Raw genomic sequence first — 21,868 nt, 5'->3', positions numbered from 1 at the left:
TCGTTTATAAGGTATGTTGTATATCGGTGTCCTTAGCTTACTAAATAATACCACCGTAGCATGATGTAGCCAAAGAAATTTCTGATGTTTTCAAATGTTCCGCAATAAAGAAATGTTTCTTGATAAGCCTTTTAACCTGTATACCACCTTTAAGGACTACATTTAAGTGGTCATTAGATTCTTTTTTGCACACCATTCTATACACCACTCACGTCGGATGCTGCGTTATATCCTTGGCCGAAATATGTACTCAACTTTTGCCTTTTGTTGTGTAGATTGATTTGATTTATGTTCGAATCCTGATACATACTGATCTTTGACCAGGAAACAGCAGGTAAATGATTCGCTCATCGTGAGTTCAGAATGACTTCGAAAACGGTCTTTGCCTATTTTAATTTTTCCACAAATTTTTCTTCCTTCCTTTCCACGGGGAGTTTATCACAGTCGCGGCGGCCTGTTCCTATCGCTGTATCGTTCAACTAATTATGTAGCGATTATTTTCCGTATCTCCTCATAGCGACAAATCGATCCTGGGGCAATTCTCAACAATACAAAAAAGCCTCTCAATGGGCCGTGCGGTTGTTTATCAACAGTTCGAGATGAGTCGAATGGAGAGCGACGAGGTGTTTCCGCCCCCATTCAGTAATACTGAAAATCAATAAGAGCAGGAAGCAAAGCTAACAGTCAGAAAGTAAGCCATCAACAAACGTCTTAGTCCAGCCGATCCATTGCACCCAAAACAGACGTCAGGTCGATGGCACCATTCTGCAAACGCATACCATAAATTCTAGCAGACAGGTATTTTTAAAGAGTAGGGAGATCTTCGAGACAGCAGTTGTAATCAGAATAATTTGATTTCGAATCGAATCATGCAGACTGTTTGTCACGGTTTGGACAGGAATGAATTTTATAACCCTTGTACTTTCTGGAAAACTGGAACACTATAAATTACACATTGTTTTGCAAAGTTTTCGTGACAAATACTCTCTTCATTCGGCCGTACTGGTAATGTTCGGCAAGTCGAGTGTATCAGTATAAAGCACTTTAACTCCCGTTTTCCTTACACATATCTTGAGGAATAATACATTTTTACAATAATTCATAACTCATTACAGAAATATCTCATGAATCGGCATTTATTTTTGTCAGAAAAGTAATTTGCCGTTTAAATCACAGGCGCCTTAATAACGACATGAAATGTGATTTCAAATTGTGTTTCTATAAACGTGTAACTTATCTTCGTTGTGTTAATGCAGTTCGTATCCTCAGTCCCAGTACAGTGCACCCATTATTTTCTCGGTTTCTCGTCTCCCTTGTACTGGATGTGTATTTTTTCTTTTTTTGAGTCATCAGTCTTTCGACTGGTTTGATGCTGCCCCCCTGTGCCAACTCTTCATCTCAGAGTAGGACTTCCAACCTAAGAGTTCAATTATTTGATGGATGTATTCCAATCTCTGTCTTCCTCTTCAGTTTTTGCCCTCTACAGCTTCCTCCAGTACCATGGAAGTTATTCCCTGATGCCTCAACAGATGTCCTACCACCCTGTCCCTTCGTCTTGTCAGTGTTTTACATATATCCCTTTCCTCTCCGATTCTACGCAGAACCTCGTCACTCCTTATCTTTTCAGTCCACCTTATTTTCAACACTCATCTAGAGCACCACATCTCAGATGCTTCGATTCTCTTCTCTCCTTGTTTTCGCAGTCTATGTTTCACTACATAATGCTGTGCTCCACACGAACATTCTGAGAAATTTCTTCCTCAAATTAAGGGATATGTTCCATACTAGTAGACTTCTCTTGGCCATGAATGCTCTTTTTGCCAGTGCTAGTCCGTTTTTGAAGTCCTCCTTGCCCCGTCCTTCATGGGCTATTTTGCTGCCTAGACAGCAGAATTCTTTAACTTCATCTACTTCTTGATCACCAATCCTGATGCGACGCTTCACAAAGATCACATTTCTGGTACTTCTCATTACTTTCGTCTTTCTTGGATTTATTCTCAGTCCATATTCTGTACTCAATAGAATGTTCATTCCATTTAGCAGATCCTGTAATTGTTCTTTTCCACTGGGCATCGCAGTGTCATCAGCGAATAGTATCATTGATATCCTTTCACCTTCAGTTTTAATTCCACTCTTGAACCTTCCTTTTATCACCGTCATTGCTCCTTGGATATTTGGAGCTAACAGCACAGTTGAAAGACTACATCCCTGCCTTACACCCTTTTTAATCCGAGCACTTCGTTCTTGGTCTTCCAATCTTACTATATTCTCTTGGGTCTTGTACGCGTTATATATTACTCGTCCCTCCCTATAGTTTACCCCTATTTTGCTCAGAATTTCGAACACCTTGCGGCATTTGACACTGTCGAACGCTTTTCTCAAGACGACAAACCCCATGAATGTGTCTTGACTTTTCTTTGGTCTTGCTTCTGCTTCAGCCGCAACGCTAGAACTGCCTCTTAGGTGCCTGCCTTAACCTTTCCTAAAGCCAAACTCATCGTCACCTAACACATCCTCAATTTTCTTTTCGATTCTTCTGTATATTATTCTTATCAGCAACTTAGATGCATGAGGTGTTAAGCTGATTGTGCGATAATTCTCGCAATTGTCAGCTTTTGCAGTCTTCAGAATTTTGTGGATGACATTTTTCCGAAAGTCAGATGGTATATCGCCAGACTCATACATTCTACACACCCACGTGAAGAGTCGTTCTGTTGCCGATTTTAGAAATTCTGATGGAATGTTGTCTATTCCTTCCATCTTATTTGATCTTAGGTCTTCCAAAGATCATTGAAATTCTGATTATAGTACTTGATCACCTGTTTCTTCTATTTGGATTCCTGTTTCTTCTTCTGTCGCGTCGTTAGACAAGTCGTCTCCACATGTTCAATGTACTCTTTCCACCTGTAAGCTTTCTCCTCTGCATTTAATAATGGAATTCCCATTGCTTTTAATTTTACCGAAGGTTTTTTCACTTTCACATATGCTGTTTCATTCCATAGAACAATAATTTATTTTTCGATTTCTTCACATTTTTGTGTAACCATTTCGCCTCTGCTTCCGTGCAGTTCCTATTTATTTCATTCTCAAGCAATTTGTATCTCTATATTCCTGAATTTCCCTGAACATTTTTGTACACCCTTCTTTCGTCGAGCAACTGAAGTACTTCTTCTGTTACCTATGGTTTCTGGTACCTGTATTTTTCTTTCCAACTTCCATGATTGCCCTTTTTAGAGATGTCTATTTCTCTTCAACCCGGAACTTCCTACTAAGCTATCCCTCACCGTAATATATATATATATATATATATATATATATATATATATATATATATATATATACTCCTGGAAATTGAAATAAGAACACCGTGAATTCATTGTCCCAGGAAGGGGAAACTTTATTGACACATTCCTGGGGTCAGATACATCACATGATCACACTGACAGAACCACAGGCACATAGACACAGGCAACAGAGCATGCACAATGTCGGCACTAGTACAGTGTATATCCACCTTTCGCAGCAATGCAGGCTGCTATTCTCCCATGGAGACGATCGTACAGATGCTGGATGTAGTCCTGTGGAACGGCTTGCCATGCCATTTCCACCTGGCGCCTCAGTTTGACCAGCGTTCGTGCTGGACGTGCAGACCGTGTGAGACGACGCTTCATCCAGTCCCAAACATGCTCAATGGGGGACAGATCCGGAGATCTTGCTGGCCAGGGTAGTTGACTTACACCTTCTAGAGCACGTTGGGTGGCACGGGATACATGCGGACGTGCATTGTCCTGTTGGAACAGCAAGTTCCCTTGCCGGTCTAGGAATGGTAGAACGATGGGTTCGATGACGGTTTGGATGTACCGTGCACTATTCAGTGTCCCCTCGACGATCACCAGTGGTGTACGGCCAGTGTAGGAGATCGCTCCCCACACCATGATGCCGGGTGTTGGCCCTGTGTGCTTCGGTCGTATGCAGTCCTGATTGTGGCGCTCACCTGCACGGCGCCAAACACGCATACGACCATCATTGGCACCAAGGCAGAAGCGACTCTCATCGCTGAAGACGACACGTCTCCATTCGTCCCTCCATTCACGCCTGTCGCGACACCACTGGAGGCGGGCTGCACGATGTTGGGGCGTGAGCGGAAGACGGCCTAACGGTGTGCGGGACCGTAGCCCAGCTTCATGGAGACGGTTGCGAATGGTCCTCGCCGATACCCCAGGAGCAACAGTGTCCCTAATTTGCTGGGAAGTGGCGGTGCGGTCCCCTACGGCACTGCGTAGGATCCTACGGTCTTGGCGTGCATCCGTGCGTCGCTGCGGTCCGGTCCCAGGTCGACGGGCACGTGCACCTTCCGCCGACCACTGGCGACAACATCGATGTACTGTGGAGACCTCACGCCCCACGTGTTGAGCAATTCGGCGGTACGTCCACCCGGCCTCCCGCATGCCCACTATACGCCCTCGCTCAAAGTCCGTCAACTGCACATACGGTTCACGTCCACGCTGTCGCGGCATGCTACCAGTGTTAAAGACTGCGATGGAGCTCCGTATGCCACGGCAAACTGGCTGACACTGACGGCGGCGGTGCACAAATGCTGCGCAGCTAGCGCCATTCGACGGTTCCTGGTGTGTCCGCTGTGCCGTGCGTGTGATCATTGCTTGTACAGCCCTCTCGCAGTGTCCGGAGCAAGTATGGTGGGTCTGACACACCGGTGGCAATGTGTTCTTTTTTCCATTTCCAGGAGTGTATATATAGCGAACTACATGCATATCTCTTTATTCCTTATTACTTCCGTATCCCACTTCTTTGCGCATTGATTCTTCCTGGCTAACATCTTAAACTTCAACCTATTCTTCATCACTACTAAATTGTGATCTGAGTCTATATCTGCTCCTGAGTACGCCTTACAATCCAGTATCTGATTTTAGAATCTCTACCTGACCATGTCGTAACCTAACTGAAATCTTCCCGTATCTTCCGGCCTTTTCAAATTATACTTGCTGTATACGACGCTAGAATTCGAGCTGTTAATATTTTAATCCTTCTCTCTGACAACTTTGGTGATTGTACGATACTGTACGTAATAGGTGTGACATTACGTCGTCATTGCTTAACGTTGAGCTTCGTAGAGTGAAGAGGAATTCGCGATACCAGGCATTCGGTCTCATGAGTGACGCCACTTCTTCGTGCGAATTTTCAATTAAATTTCTTTATAGCGCTTTTTGTTGATTTTGAATTAAATTATTTCTTTAAACATTGATGTGTATGAGTGAGCAAAATATTGTCTCTCCTGTTTCGGTGGGAATATTGGCACATCGTTTGTTTATCAGTATTTTTCTTTACGACAGATGTGTGCTTTTATTCATATTGAGTGGCCTGGCGTGCCTGGCGTCCACTAGCACTGTACAGCTAAAGTGCATTTTGCGATATTAGCTTCGACTGATTCACGGTATTTTTTCAGTTCGTATTGTATATCGTGATCTCCACCACAGATGTAGATTTCTTTTTTATTCTATTTTCCGATTAAATATCCTCTCACTAATGTGTGACTAAGCACCGTAGTTGTACCGCAAAATACCTTTCTTCTCGATGCAGTAAATTGTCGCAGTCAAAACTGTTCAACGTTTGAAGGTATCATGTTCACACTGCCTGACTCGTATTCACTACGTTACCGTTCAAAGTCGACAGATAGTATCGCAGTTTCCGTATCATCCAAGTAACTTCTAGCATTACGTAACATCCGTATATGAAATCTTGCATAAATGTGTGCCCTCTGGTCTGGTACTTCAACCAATAGTCGACGCGTTCATTAAAGACGCTACATACAAGCAATATGTAACTGGCATCTCAGGAGCATTATCGACTGTCACTCTCCCATCACGCCACACATAAACGATTTATCAAGCGACTTCGAACTATATTTGGAACATCACTATGTCAGGAAGTTCTGCTACAAAAATTATTTGCTATATTTAGCAAAACCGAGTATGTCGCCTCCTAATCGTTAAAAGACTGGAGCTGAACTTTATTAAACTTGTTCTGAAATGTTTTTCCTGGGAACTGTAAACCATCCACTAAAATATAATTCAAACTTAAATTATCTGCTACTTATAAAGCTTACTGAACGTGTCCACAATTTTGGATCCATCTTTATTCAGTTCATTACTAGCCCTTAAAAGGTTTCCTCATTTTCTTGAATCCTTGTTCTTGGCTCTCATTTTACTACTTTACACGTAGTTCTCATGTTGATGTAATTCTTATGTTGATGCTAAAGGCATTTATTTTTTGCTCGAAATACGTGCTTTTGCAGTGCACTGCACTCATTTTCTGGGGGACGGCGATTCAAAATTCGATCCTACCATGTAGATTTACGTTTTCCGTGATTTCCCTAAATCTCTTAAGGTGAATACCGGGGTGGTTCCTTTGAAAGAGCGCTGCCGATTTCCGTGCGTATCCTTACCCAATACGAGCTTGTGCAGCGTCTCTGACCTCAACGTCGACGGAACATTAAACAATAATCCACATCTGCATCTGCATCAATATACGTACTCCGCAATCCATCATACGGTGCGTGACGGAGGGTATAACATACCACCACTAGTCGTTTCGTTTCATGTTCTACTCGCAAATAGAACTAGAGAAAAACGACTCCCTAGAAACCTCCGTACGAGCCCAAATTTCTCTCACCTTAACTTCGTGGTCCTTACGCAAAATGTACGTTGGCGGCAGTAGAATTGTTCTGCAGTCAGCTTAAAATGCCGGTTCTCTAAATTTTCACCATAGTGTCTCGCGAAAAGAACGTCGTCTTCCCTCCAGGGTCTCTCATTTTAGGTCACCAAGCATTTCCGTAACATATGAGTGCTGATAGAAATTACCAATAACAAATCTAGCAGCATGCTCTGAATTTCTTCAATGCATTCCCTTAATCCCATCTGGTGGGGGACATCCGACACTCGAACAGTACTAAAGAATGGGCCGCACCAGCGTTCTATACGCTCCTTCATAGATAAGCTTCCATTTCATATCGCTATGCAACGTACCACCCACATATTTCATCAATGTTGCTGTGTCGAGCAGCACAATACTAATGACGTATTCGAACGTTACAGGATTGTTTTCCCTATTCATCCACATTCACTTAACATTTTTCTTTTATTTAGATCCAGCTGCCATTCACCGTACCAACCAGAAATTTCGTGTGTCATCTTCTTTCCTTTCTTGAAAATACATACATTTTGATTCCATGGTAATTGTGCTTAGAATTCTTCAGTTCAGCTTGTAATATGATGTAACTGTGTAACCATCGCACTGCCTTGATACCTATTCCGCATGTTATTGTGATTCTACTGTATTTGTAGCTTGGGATTCAGGAGCTTTTAACCTACTTATACATTTTTACGGCAATTCTTATCAAAGTGGGTAATCTATGTCTACGTTAAAGGACAAATCGTATTGTGTCATCATTCATGCCAAACTTTTGTGTATATTTCTCCACTGTGCATTTCGTAAATAGATCCTGGAGCCTTAATCCCCGCCACTGCCAATCTCTTTCGTTCTGTAGATCTAATTATCCGAGTCCTTTGATCTGACTGAAACACGTAAATGATTCGCGTATCTTTTCCTCCTTGAAAAATGGTTCAAATGGCTCTGAGCACTATGGGACTTAACAGCTGAGGTCATCAGTACCCTAGAACTAAGAACTACTTAAACCTAACTAACCTAAGGACATCACACACATCCATGCCCGAGGCAGGATTCGAACCTGCGGCCATAGCAGTCGCTCGGTTCCGGACTGAAGATCCTAGAACGGCTCGGCCACCACGGCCGGCTCCTCCTTGAAATTTCCAAATGCAAATGAGGTTGACACTTGCTGGCAAATTAAAAGTATGTGACTCATCGGAACTAGAATTTCGGAGCTTTTCAGAGACCACAGGTTCGAGGCCCGGTCCGACACACAACTCTCAGGAAATTTCATATAAGCGTACAATCAGTTGCAGAGTGAAGATTCACTCTGTCAGTTTGGATAGTGTTAACTCGGAGAAATACTTCATTAAACTGGCCGATTTTGCAGTATTTTCCACTTTTCCTATCCATTTTAAACGTAACATTTTTTTCTTTCTTTCTTTCGGTCGTCAGGTGTCCTTTTGCCTAAGAGCCCCAGGGTAATGCCCAGTTTCCCCCTCCCAGTTATGCTCCTGACAGAAACATAGTAGCAAGTAGGAAAACAACTGAACAGATTAACATGAGTGTGCCACAACGAGCCTTTCATCTTAGATTTGAAAATCTGAAGTTCAACACCAAACTCTTAAAATCTACTAGGTGTCCACGTACCAGGCAGCCCATAGAAAAGTGCACATCTTTGCGTACAAGGCTTAATAAAGTTTTTCCAAGTGTGAAGTGTTCACTGAAATATAATGAAGATGTTTCTTTTCTATGAGCGCTTGAAAAACCCCTGCACGAGTTTCGCGAATTGACAACGCAGATCTTTCTGACCACTTTTTTCTTAGCTGAGGACATTATCTGTGAATGCACAAAGCCCGCATCTCGTGGTCGTGCGGTAGCGTTCTCGCTTCCCACGCCCGGGTTCCCGGGTTCGATTCCCGGCGAGGTCAGGGATTTTCTCTGCCTCGTGATGGCTGGGTGTTGTGTGCTGTCCTTAGGTTAGTTAGGTTTAAGTGGTTCTAAGTTCTAGGGGACTGATGACCATAGATGTTAAGTCCCATAGTGCTCAGAGCCATTTGAACATTTTTGGGAGGAATGCACAAAGTTGTCTCAAGATAGAGTACCATAGTATATAATAAAACGAAAGTGTGTTAAGAAAAGATACAGCAATAAATTACAACACAAAATCAGAACAATACTTCCACTTTCTTTTACCTTCAGTCCTAAGAATTTCAAAAGTTCGACTGCACTGATTAAACGATCACCGTGTGACTATAAAATTTCGTTTCCCAAAATTTCTCAGCCAAGAGCTATATTTTCTATGTTTTTCTGCAGTTAAGTTGGTTCAAATGGCTCTGAGCCATCTGTGGTCATCAGTCCCCTAGAACTTAGAACTACTTAAACCTAACTAACCGAAGGATATCAAACACATCCATGACCGAGGCAGGATTCGAACCTGCGACCGTAGCGGTCGCGCGGTTCCAGACTGTGGCGCGTAGAACCACACGACCAGGACGGCCGGCTGCAGTTAAGTGTCCCTTTTTTGTGTTAGTCAATAGTTAATGTTATTCACCACCGCGTTTGTAAAATAACTTAAGTTCATCGTTCTAATACTACACCCCTCATTAATCACATCTCACTTTCAGATTAATAACCTAGATAAAACAAAAAGAGTCACTCTATTTAACGTACGTGGGATTATTCATGGGTTTTAAATTTTGATAAGCTGCCAGTAATTGCGGTGAAAATTAAATTTTCTGCAAATCCCAACCACTCGATTGACAACACGTAATGCTTTGTGCCTTACGTATTTCACTCTGCGTTCTTCAGATAATTATCTACCAAATTAATTTTTTTTTTCGGAAATGTTTACATGAGTGCTGTTATGATTATTATTGAAGGTGATAGAATTCTTTGCGATTTTGTGAAAGTTTAAGGAAAGTAGGCATCTTGGGGCAAAATGAATATTAAAAGTCACTTCAGAACCCCAGCAGTCTAATAGGAGATGTCGACTGATGGAACCAACATACCATTTGTCGCTGCACGAAGTCATTTTTGATGTTCTTAGGACTAGTATTTAGTATGAAGCGCACCGAATATCCAGAGAAGAAAACACTAGAAGTTGGAGAAGGCAACCACCAGATTTGTTTCTCCGATACTCTGGTTTTATCAACATCCAGTCGTTACTATGTTCGGATGAATAAAGAGCCACATGAATTCAAAAGCACAGAGACAAATTTAGCGGCAAAGAAGGATTGAAATTAGACAAGCTGTGGGCCTTAGTGCTAAATAAATTAAACAGCGGTAACTTTTAACCACAGCAAACTCGGATAAATTCTGCTGCCCGATTCCACTCCTCGGCTTTGAGTAACGACGTCATATCTAAGACAAAGACGCTACGTCTAGGCCATCTGTGAAAGCAAAGGATAATACTCGTAAACAAACGAATGTAGCAATTAGAATCACATTCATGGAGTTATTTAGTTAGTCATGAATTACACTCCTGGAAATCGAAATAAGAACACCATGAATTCATTGTCCCAGGAAGGGGAAACTTTATTGACACATTCCTGGGGTCAGATGGTTCAAATGGCTCTGAGCACTATGGGACTCAACTGCTGTGGTCATAAGTCCCCTAGAACCTAGAACTACTTAAACCTAACTAACCTAAGGACAGCACACAACACCCAGCCAACACGAGGCAGAGAAAATCCCTGACCCCGCCGGGAATCGAACCCGGGAACCCGGGTGTGGGAAGCGAGAACGCTACCGCACGACCACGAGATGCGGGCCTTGGGGTCAGATACATCACATGATCACACTGACAGAACCACAGGCACATAGACACAGGCAACAGAGCATGCACAATGTCGGCACTAGTACAGTGTATATCCACCTTTCGCAGCAATGCAGGCTGCTATTCTCCCATGGAGACGATCGTACAGATGCTGGATGTAGTCCTGTGGAACGGCTTGCCATGCCATTTCCACCTGGCGCCTCAGTTGGACCAGCGTTCGTGCTGGACGTGCAGACCGCGTGAGACGACGCTTCATCCAGTCCCAAACATGCTCAATGGGGGACAGATCCGGAGATCTTGCTGGCCAGGGTAGTTGACTTACACCTTCTAGAGCACGTTGGGGGGCACGGGATACATGCGGACGTGCATTGTCCTGTTGGAACAGCAAGTTCCCTTGCCGGTCTAGGAATGGTAGAACGATGGGTTCGATGACGGTTTGGATGTACCGTGCACTATTCAGTGTCCCCTCGACGATCACCAGTGGTGTACGGCCAGTGTAGGAGATCGCTCCCCACACCATGATGCCGGGTGTTGGCCCTGTTTGCCTCGGTCGTATGCAGTCCTGATTGTGGCGCTCACCTGCACGGCGCCAAACACGCATACGACCATCATTGGCACCAAGGCAGAAGCGACTCTCATCGCTGAAGACAACACGTCTCCATTCGTCCCTCCATTCACGCCTGTCGCGACACCACTGGAGGCGGGCTGCACGATGTTGGGGCGTGAGCGGAAGACGGCCTAACGGTGTGCGGGACCGTAGCCCAGCTTCATGGAGACAGTTGCGAATGGTCCTCGCCGATACCCCAGGAGCAACAGTGTCCCTAATTTGCTGGGAAGTGGCGGTGCGGTCCCCTACGGCACTGCGTAGGATCCTACGGTCTTGGCGTGCATCCGTGCGTCGCTGCGGTCCGGTCCCAGGTCGACGGGCACGTGCACCTTCCGCCGACCACTGGCGACAACATCGATGTACTGTGGAGACCTCACGCCCCACGTGTTGAGCAATTCGGCGGTACGTCCACCCGGCCTCCCGCATGCCCACTATACGCCCTCGCTCAAAGTCCGTCAACTGCACATACGGTTCGCGTCCACGCTGTCGCGGCATGCTACCAGTGTTAAAGACTGCGATGGAGCTCCGTATGCCACGGCAAACTGGCTGACACTGACGGCGGCGGTGCACAAATGCTGCGCAGCTAGCGCCATTCGACGGCCAACACCGCGGTTCCTGGTGTGTCCGCTGTGCCGTGCGTGCGATCATTGCTTGTAGAGCCCTCTCGCAGTGTCCGGAGCAAGTGTGGTGGGTCTGACACACCGGTGTCAATGTGTTCTTTTTTCCATTTCCAGGAGTGTATATCGAATAAGAACTGAAGATAACGAAAATAATGAAGAACATGAATTAAAACAAATTTTCATGTCTGGTAAGAAGTATTCTCGTAAATTTTGCGACTAGAAAAGCACAGAGAATCTTTAAAATTCATTACCGTAAAGCACATGGTGAAGACATACTGTTATAAAATAGCGTTAATTTTATATTAATTATTGAATCTAATGGGAGAAGCGCAGGAAAGTGGCGGTTTTGGGCAGGGGGAAGCTAAAATGTATCAGAAAAACGGGAAAATTAATGATTGACAACAAATACGACACAGTAACATAAAATGTGGAGAAACCGGCACACTAAATTCTAAAAGAAGAGTCAGTACATGAAAAGCGAATGTCTACAAAAATTAAAGAATATTGGAATCGATAATTAGAATTAACCTATGTAGGTAAATGAATATCGTGTAACTAGGGTCTCGGATGGGGAAGACCAATCGCCGGGTGCAAGTCTTTTGATCTGACGCCACTTCGGCGACTTGTGCGTCGATGGGGATGAAATGATGATGCTGAAGACAATATTCAGTCCCTGAGCGGGTAAAATCTCCGACCCAGCCGAGAATCAAACCCAGGCCCTTAGGATTAACAGTCTGTTGCGCTGACCACACAGCTGCCGGGGGCGGACACATATGTAGGTAAATTCCAGTTAGAAATTCACACCCGCTCCACGATTCATATGTAAATTATTTTTGCAGTTGTATGCACTGAAATGTAATATCATTTTTACATTTGTTATTGCGCTCTAAAACTACTGCTGTGTATTAAAAAAATTGGAATCGGTGACTAAAGCTGTCCTCCTATATAGATCAATTCTAGTTTTTGCCCTCTACAGCTCCCTCTAGTACCATGGAAGTCATTCCCTCATGTCTTAGCAGATGTCCTATCATCCTGTCCCTTCTCCTTATCAGTGTTTTCCACATATTCTTTCCCCTCCGATTCTGCGTAGAACCTCCTCATTCCTTACCTTATCAGTCCACCTAATTTTCAACATTCGCCTATAGCACCACATCTCAAATGCTTCGATTCTCTTCTGTTCCGGTTTTCCCACAGTCCATGTTTCACTACCATACAATGCTGTACTCCAGACGTACATCCTCAGAAATTTCTTCCTCAAATTAAGGCCGGTATTTGATATTAGTAGACTTCTCTTGGCCAGAAATGCCTTTTTTGCCATAGCGAGTCTGCTTTTGATGTGTTCCTTGCTCCGTCCGTCATTGGTTATTTTACTGCCTACGTAGCAGAATTCCTTAACTTCATTGACTTCGTGACCATCAATCCTGATGTTAAGTTTCTCGCTGTTCTCATTTCTACTATTTCTCATTACCTTAGTCTTTCTCCGATTTACTCTCAATCCATACTGTGTACTCATTAGACTGTTCATTCCGTTCAGCAGATCATTTAATTCTTCTTCACTTTCACTCAGGATAGCAATGTCATCAGCGAATCGTATCATTGATATCCTTTCACCTTGTATTTTAATTCCACTCCTGAAGCTTTCTTTTATTTCCTTCACTGCTTCCTCGATGTACAGATTGAAGAGTAGGGGTGAAAGGCTACAGCCTTGTCTTACACCCTTCTTAATACGAGCACTTCGTTCTTGATCATTCACTCTTATTATTCCCTCTTGGTTGTTGTACATATTGTATATGACCCGTCTCTCCCTATAGCTTACCCCTACTTTTTTCAGAATCTCGAACAGCTTGCACCATTTTATATTGTCGAACGCTTTTTCCAGGTCGACAAATCCTATGAAAGTGTCTTGATTTTTCTTTAGCCTTGCTTCCATTATTAGCCGTAACGTCAGAATTGCCTCTCTCGTCCCTTTACTTTTCCTAAAGCCAAACTCATCGTCACCTAGCGCATTCTCAATTTTCTTTTCCATTCTTCTGTATATTATTCTTGTAAGCAGCTTCGATACATGAGCTGTTAAGCTGATTGTGCGATAATTCTCGCACTTGTCAGCTCTTGCCGTCTTCGGAATTGTGTGAATGATGCTTTTCCGAAAGTCAGATGGTATGTCGCCAGACTCATATATTCTACACACCAACGTGAATAGTCGTTTTGTTGCCACTTCCCCCAATGGCTTTAGAAATTCTGATGGAATGTTATCTATCCCTTCTGCCTTATTTGACCGTAAGTCCTCCAAAGCTCTTTTAAATTCCGATTCTAATACTGGATCCCCTATCTCTTCTAAATCGACTCCTGTTTCTTCTTTTATCACATCAGATAAATCTTCACCCTCATAGAGGCTTTCAATGTATTCTTTCCACCTATCTGCTCTCTCCTCTGCATTTAACAGTGGAATTCCCGTTGCACTCTTAATGTTACCACCGTTGCTTTTAATGTCACCAAAGGTTGTGTTGACTTTCCTGTATGTTGAGTCTGTCCTTCCGACAATCATATCTTTTTCGATGTCTTCACATTTTTCCTGCAGCCATTTCGTCTTAGCTTCCCTGCACTTCCTATTTATTTCATTCCGCAGCGACTTGTATTCCTGTATTCCTGATTTTCCCGATTCCAATATTAGTAACTTTTATGCAGTAGTTCAAAGAGCAATTACAAATGAAGAAATCAAAATAGCCTTCATTTTTGTGCACACACGTGCTGAAAAACAATCTAATCAATTAATCATCGAATGGCTGGAATCGGTAACTAGAATTGATCTATATAGGATGTCAATTCTAGTTACCGATTCAAACTTTTCGATGGTTCATAATTTTGGATATTTTTTGCAGTAAATCCGTGGACTACAATTCTGCAGGATTTCTAGATGTCCTATTGATCTCAAAACTACTACGAAAAATTAATAAATATTTTAGGTTCAGCTTCCAAATTTTTCTCCGTTTCATAGTAATGGAGATACTTACACCATATGTAGAAATCCTCTAACACTTTAGTGCACACATTTGTTTTTAAAACGATCTAAATAACGAACCGTGGAATGGTTGGAATGGGTAACTGGAATTAACCTCTAAAGTTATTGATTCCGGTATTTGTTACACCCTACTTTTTGTCAATTTTCGTTACTTGTGTATTCGTCCCGTCAGATTTAACAAGTAGTATTAAAAGTTAACACTGATTCATAATATAATGACTTAACCTTGCGCTATGCTGAACTGTGCTTTTCTTGCTCACATGAATTACGGTAAAAATTTATTTCAGGCATGTGTACTTCTCTTTTTCTGTTCTTATTTATTATCGTTTCCTTTCATTCTTTTCGGTATAATTGGCGGCTAAGTATTAAATCACATGAACTGTGTTTGTAATTTTATACTATGCTACATTCGTTTGTTTACGAATATGATCAGTTGCTTTCAAAGATTGCCTCTATGTAGCGTCTCTGTCATCGGTATGACGTCTTTGTTCAAAGCCGACGAATGGAATCGGACACTAGAATTCACCCGCAAGCTCCATAACACACGTCGACGTGACTCCGCGATCTGATGACGCCACAAAGCCAACATTGCGGGATACGCTTATGTGTTCCAAGCGTATCCCGAAACTTTCGTTTTGCGGCGTCGTCAGATCGCGGAGTCACGTCCATGTGTGTTATGGAGCTCGACTTGCCAAACTTCGTTGAGACTACAACTGGTTTCCGAGTCGTTATAGTCTCTGACGATGTCTCCACTATTGTAAGACAAGATATTAGGCTTAGAAATATGCCCACAAAACAAAAATGACAGAAGTCGCCAATAAGACCATGGTGCTACCTAGAAACATTGCTGCGTAAGTTCACAGCGTTTTTGTTTTGCATTTTGGTATTCTGGTTGCTATGGATTTATTTATCGATTGTCATTTTTTATTGAAGTTCACTTTTGTTGTCTGAGTTTACATAACGCCATTTTGCCATTTGGAGATACTGCCTGGAGCTGTAGACGCTAGAAAATGGAGTGCCAAGTGGAAAAACCGGAACATTTTAGACATATTCGTCTGTTTGAGTTCTTTAGAGGAGTGACAGCAGCGGAGAAAGCCTGAAATATTTACGCCTTTTTGGTGATAATGCCACTGGACAGGACGCGGTACTCGTTTTAGGGATGTTCGGTGTTTGATGAAGGTCGTTTAAACACATTAATCCACAAGTATCCATTTCAGAGTACTCGAGAAGTGGCAGATGTAATGAACCGTGATCATTTCACCATCGTGTGACATTTTCATGAGATGGGGACGGTTGAAAAAGCGTGTGTGTGAGTACTGCTTGCTCTAAGCCAAAACCACAAAAATCAGCTGGTGGCCAGATGTGCTTCTCTGCGTGCTCGTCATCAATCGGCTCGTGAACAACACTTACCATTTCTATCCTGTATCGTTACTGACGACGAGAAAAGGTGTGGTTGCGCCCAAACAAAGCAGAAACTCCCCGTACAAAGTCCTGCGCGCATTCATGAAAGATAATGTTGTGCATCTGGTGGAACAGCGACGGTGTGGTGAACTATGGGTTGCTTCCCGTACGTGCAACCGTCACCGCCTACATTTACTGTCAACAGCTGAGACGTCTTGCAGATACAATCCAAGGACAACGACCAGTAAGAGTGGGTGAAGTGATGCGACTCGACAATAACACACGCGCAAATTCTGTTAGACGAACAAAAAACATTAGACAGCAGTTGGGTTGTGAAGTCATTCCGCACTTTATTCACTTGATCTTATGGCGTCAGATTTATACGTCACCGCTCCTTATCGACCAAATTTCAAGGAACTTCCTTTGCGTATGACAATGCGCTCCAACATACGTAGCTCGACGAGGTCTTCATTTCAATATCATGTAATTTCTGCAGTCGCGGAATCGAGAAAGTACACCGTCGTTGGCAGACTGTTGTAATTAATGAAGGAGAATATTAGATTAGATTAGATTTACTTTCATTCCAATTGATCCGTAGTGAGGAGGCCCTCCAGGATGTGGAACATGTCAGAAAAACAATAATACATGACAAATATTTACAACTAAAACAAATAAGCTAATGTATCATTCCACAGATCCCAAGTGGAATGATCGTCATTTTTTAATGAACACTATATGAAAGAGTCATTTTACAAATACTAAGGCACTGAATTTAAAAAAAAAATAATTTATTTATTTATAAGGTAATAAACATGTAATACAACCACTATAATACTTATTTACAATGAACACATTACTGCACTGAAATTGTGCAGAAGTTATATATATATATATATATATATATATATATATATATATATATATGTGTGTGTGTTGGTTTTACTGAGAAATTCATCAATGGAGTAGAAGGAGTTGGCCACCAATAAATCCTTTAGGCTTATCTTAAACTGAATTTTATTGGTTGTTAAGCTTTTTATGGCTGCTGGCAAGTTATTGAAAATGTGTGTTCCTGAATAATGCACACCTTTTTGTACAAGACTAAGTGATTTTAAATCCTTGTGAAGATTATTCTTATTTCTAGTATTGATTCCATGAACTGAGCTGTTGGTTTGAAAAAGTGATATATATTTTAATGACAAATTTCATTAAGGAATAAATACACTCCTGGAAATTGAAATAAGAACACCGTGAATTCATTGTCCCAGGAAGGGGAAACTTTATTGACACATTCCTGGGGTCAGATACATCACATGATCACACTGACAGAACCTCAGGCACATAGACACAGGCAACAGAGCATGCACAATGTCGGCACTAGTACAGTGTATATCCACCTTTCGCTGCAATGCAGGCTGCTATTCTCCCATGGAGACGATCGTAGAGATGCTGGATGTAGTCCTGTGGAACGGCTTGCCATGCCATTTCCACCTGGCGCCTCAGTTGGACCAGCGTTCGTGCTGGACGTGCAGACCGCGTGAGACGACGCTTCATCCAGTCCCAAACATGCTCAATGGGAGACAGATCCGGAGATCTTGCTGGCCAGGGTAGTTGACTTACACCTTCTAGAGCACGTTGGGTGGCACGGGATACATGCGGACGTGCATTGTCCTGTTGGAACAGCAAGTTCCCTTGCCGGTCTAGGAATGGTAGAACGATGGGTTCGATGACGGTTTGGATGTACCGTGCACTATTCAGTGTCCCCTCGACGATCACCAGTGGTGTACAGCCAGTGTAGGAGATCGCTCCCCACACCATGGTGCCGGGTGTTGGCCCTGTGTGCCTCGGTCGTATGCAGTCCTGATTGTGGCGCTCACCTGCACGGCGCCAAACACGCATACGCCCATCATTGGCACCAAGGCAGAAGCGACTCTCAGCGCTGAAGACGACACGTCTCCATTCGTCCCTCCATTCACGCCTGTCGCGACACCACTGGAGGCGGGCTGCACGATGTTGGGGCGTGATCGGAAGACGGCCTAACGGTGTGCGGGACCGTAGCCCAGCTTCATGGAGACGGTTGCGAATGGTCCTCGCCGATACCCCAGGAGCAACAGTGTCCCTAATTTGCTGGGAAGTGGCGGTGCGGTCCCCTACGGCACTGCGTAGGATCCTACGGTCTTGGCGTGCATCCGTGCGTCGCTGCGGTCCGGTCCCAAGTCGACGGGCACGTGCACCTTCCGCCGACCACTGGCGACAACATCGATGTACTGTGGAGACCTCACGCCCCACGTGTTGAGCAATTCGGCGGTACGTCCACCCGGCCTCCCGCATGCCCACTATACGCCCTCGCTCAAAGTCCGTCAACTGCACATACGGTTCACGTCCACGCTGTCGCGGCATGCTACCAGTGTTAAAGACTGCGATGGAGCTCCGTATGTCACGGCAAACTGGCTGACACTGACGGCGGCGGTGCACAAATGCTGCGCAGCTAGCGCCATTCGACGGCCAACACCGCGGTTCCTGGTGTGTCCGCTGTGCCGTGCGTGTGATCATTGCTTGTATAGCCCTCTCGCAGTGTCCGGAGCAAGTATGGTGGGTCTGACACACCGGTGTCAATGTGTTCTTTTTTCCATTTCCAGGAGTGTATATTGGGAAGCAGTAGTTAGTATCCCTAGTTCCCTAAACAGGCTTCTGCAGGATGTTCTTGAGTTCACACCACATATAACTCTTACTGCACGTTTTTGTGCCCGGAAAACTTTAGCTTGGCTTGATGAATTACCCCAAAAAATAATCCCATATGACATTATGGAATGAAAGTAAGGATAGTATGCCAGCTTTTTCATTTTTATATCCCCTATGTCTGACAAAATTTGCATTGCAAACAGAAATTTGTTAAGACGCTTCAGTAGTTCTGTGGTGTGCTCCTCCCAGTTGAATTTATTATCAAGCTGTAATCCCAAGAGTTTAACACTGTCCACCTCTTCTATCTTCTTGTCATCGTATGTTAGACAAGGTGTCCCAAAAAGATTGACCCGATTTTAAATAGAATTATTTATTAGGAAAAAGGGCTTAACACCAAGAAATTGCATACTGAATTACTCAGAAAAGACAGAAGTTTATTAAAATCTATCATAAATGTTCAATATGTCCTCCACTGGCTGCACGGACCACAACCAGCCGATAGCCGAATTCATCCCAAACTAAGCGTAAGGTGTCTTGCCACTGAAGCTACAGCCGCTGATAATTTGGTTTTTAGTTTATCAATGTCACGAGGTAAGGGAGGAACATAAACACATTGTTTAACATATCCCCAAAGGAAGAAATCACACGGTGTTAAGTCAGGGGACCTAGGAGGCCAAGAGTGTAAAGCCTGGTCTAGCGGTCCTGTACGCCCTATCCAACGTTGAGGCACGTTGGCATTGAGGAAACTGCGCACGTTGTTGTGACAGTGCGGTGGTGCTCCATCTTGCTGACAGATGAAATTGTCAGCGTCAAGTTGTAGGAATAACCATTTCTGTAGCATTGCAAGATATGATTGTTCTGTTACGGTTTCTTCCTCAAAAAAGTAGGGTCCATAAACCTTGCTTTGTGAAACAGCACAAAAAGCATTCACTCTTGGTGAATCACGTTAGTGTTCAATTGTTTCATGATGATTTTCTAGCCCCCATATACACACATTATGACAGTGAACCTTACAGCTAATATGGAAAGTTGCCGATCGCTGAATATCAACCGTGACATAAAAGTGCCTTTTCCATGTCCTCTAGAACAACACTGCTAAAGTCCACTCGCTTCACTTTGTCAGTATCTCGAAGAGCTTGTACCTGCTGTAATCGGTATGGTTTGAGGGCTAAACGACGCCGTAACACACGCCACACTGGCATGCTCAGTAACGCAAGTTCTCGGCTAGCACGACGCGTAGACTTGCGGGGGCTCCACTCAAATGGTCGTCGGATTTGTTCCACTGTTTGTTCAGGAGCGCGAGGCTGGTCAGGACTTTTGCCTTTACGGAGGCACCCTGTTTCTTCAAACTGTTTATACCACCGTCGAATGTTCTTTGGTGGTTTACCACGAAATCTAATATGAAACGCCAGCTGAACTGCGATCACTGATTGAGTACGACTAAATTCAATAACACAATACGCCTTTTGTTGTGCGGCCGCCATATTGCGCGAGACTGGCTGCACGCTCCAGGTCAGCGCTCGTAGCGACATCTAGCAGATTTTTTCTGGAACTCTAGACCATGCCGGTTACATATAGCGCTGTTTCAGTTACCTAGTGACATTTGTCTGAATATTATTACAAGTTAAAATCTGGTCATTCTTTTTGGGACACTCTGTATTATTGACGACTAAAGTCTCTGTTATGTGTATCTGTTTTCTTTATTAATACTTATGGAAAAACGCTATGAACTTATGCACCAACCCAATAATTAAATGCCGCGCGGGATTAGCCGAGCAGTCTCAGGCGCTGCAGTCATGGACTGTGCAGCTGGTCCTGGCGGAGGTTCGAGTCCTCCCTCGGGCATGGGTGTGTGTGTTTGTCCTTAGGATAATTTAGGTTAAGTAGTGTGTAAGCTTAGGGGTTGAAGACCTTAGCAGTTAAGACCCAAAAGATTTCACACACATTTGAACAATAAGTAAATAGGTAGATAAAGATGGAAATGGAATAATATTATAAGAGGAGAGAAAAGAATCCATGGAATATTCTCCTTGTTACTGAAACACACCTTAAGCCGACCGACGAGTTTCGCCCTCGCAACATGCTCTGCTATCGGACTGACCAGCTCAATCGCCATGGTGGAGGCACAGCTGTGTTCCTCCGCAGGACGTAGGTTGTAACGTTCCCTGGCAGCACACACACTATTAATAAAATGAAATGACATTTAATTGTACTATGTACGCCTATGAAGCAATTCGTATGTACTGTAATTGTTTAACAAAAAAAAATTATTTAATTTTGTATAAAGGACATTCGTTATTATTGTAATATTTTCTGTAATAATATTCTCGGTGTATTTACGATTGTAATATTTCAATACTCATAATGTAATTACGAAATATGTTAATATCTGCGATAAAAAAATGTAAAATACAGCCACAGAGGAAAATAATGTTGTAAGATTACAAAGAGACATTAACAATCAGCAATAGTATAAATAGGAATACATAATGTGCATTCTTTGTCGTCTTCCTCGAGAGCTGAGAGAGAGAGGAACCTGTGACGTAGCATTTTATGAATGAGTAGACTTCTTTTGTCTGTATCTATCTTTAGCCGCCATTAGAGGAGAAATTACAAAGTAATGTAAGTTTAATTGTTGTGGTGGTCTAAATACATTATAATTTATCAAAATTGTGTATTACTAATGTAAATTAGTTTGCCCATGTCATCTATAATATTTCTTTAAAGAATTTTCAGCATTTTTAGCGATTACCGTTGGTGTTGCTGGGCTGTGCCGCGACCGAACGATTTGCAGCGGCGGCACATTTAAAAAATTGTTCCGCTAAAAAATTAACTAAACCCGTAAATCGGGAGCAGATAAAATTAGCAGTGAATTACGAAATATTTTTCTTTTACAGCGATCCTGAGGCTGACGGAATTTATTACTGGTTTTACATTTGTGCATTCATAGGCGGATAATTGACGTTGAAGTTGTTAATCTGTTGGTTCTTTCAATTTCGAAAGCAAATAACTTAAACGTATAGTGAAGTGTGTTTTGTCAATGATAATTAAACGTTCAGGTCGGCTTGGCGATATTTAAC

The sequence above is a fragment of the Schistocerca nitens genome, chromosome 4, assembly GCF_023898315.1.
Source record: "Schistocerca nitens isolate TAMUIC-IGC-003100 chromosome 4, iqSchNite1.1, whole genome shotgun sequence".
NCBI lineage: Eukaryota > Metazoa > Arthropoda > Insecta > Orthoptera > Acrididae > Schistocerca > Schistocerca nitens.
Note: the sequence above shows the minus strand (reverse complement) of the source record.